The sequence below is a fragment of the Pteropus vampyrus genome, unplaced genomic scaffold (assembly GCF_000151845.1).
Source record: "Pteropus vampyrus isolate Shadow unplaced genomic scaffold, Pvam_2.0 Scaffold308, whole genome shotgun sequence".
Taxonomy (NCBI): domain Eukaryota; kingdom Metazoa; phylum Chordata; class Mammalia; order Chiroptera; family Pteropodidae; genus Pteropus; species Pteropus vampyrus.
In genome coordinates, this window is record NW_011889089.1 from 142,662 (window position 1) to 143,339 (window position 678).

Genomic DNA, 678 nt, shown 5'->3' on the forward strand with positions numbered 1-678 from the left:
CGTTCTTATATTTTTGAGCCAATTTCTAGTTATATTGAAGGGGGAAACACTTTATTATGGTATGGTTAACAAAATCTATACCTGTTTAATTTCTAGAACTGGGCGAGCTCGCGGGTGAGTGAGTACAGCCCCATGAAACCATCACCACTGTCAACCTAGATTTGCATTTTTTAAGAAAATGGCCTTGGGGTCATGTCTGAACGCTGTACCGCAGGGACCAGTTTACAGGTGTGCAGCGGGGAAGGGACTGCCTGTCTGAAACGTAAAGCTGTGATCTCAGAAAAGGTTTCGAACTGAACACGTTCTGCTAATCGTGGCTTTACTTTGCCCCTCGAAGTGGGAACTGCCACCATGTTGCTCTGCGGCGCAGCCACAGAGACGGGGGGTTAGGTGATTCTGTCTTTTCTAAGCGGCGAGTGGTGACCCGTTTCCGAGGTCCCCCGGAGGACCGAGTGGGTCAGAGCAGCAGCCTATGGCTCCCCTCACTGGGTCGTCGGTGTAAACACGACTGCTCGTGTTTGGGGGCTGGTTTTATACATCATACTCTCGGATAGTACAAGCGTGGCTGAGGTCCAGCTCCCGACTCTCGCTTTAAGCAGATGCGCGTTTGCAGTACGGACTCTCTGCTCCGCTTTCTGAGAGAGCGCAGCCACCTTCTCGTCGGGCGAGCATGTAGGT

At 51.6% G+C, this 678-nt stretch overlaps 1 protein-coding gene across 1 annotated transcript in view; it reads left to right on the top strand.

Moving 5' to 3' along the window:
• The window catches only part of COBL (cordon-bleu WH2 repeat protein), a 154,444-nt gene that overhangs the window by 43,190 nt on the left and 110,576 nt on the right, over window positions 1–678 (top strand). The gene's annotated exons all lie outside the window — the stretch shown is intronic.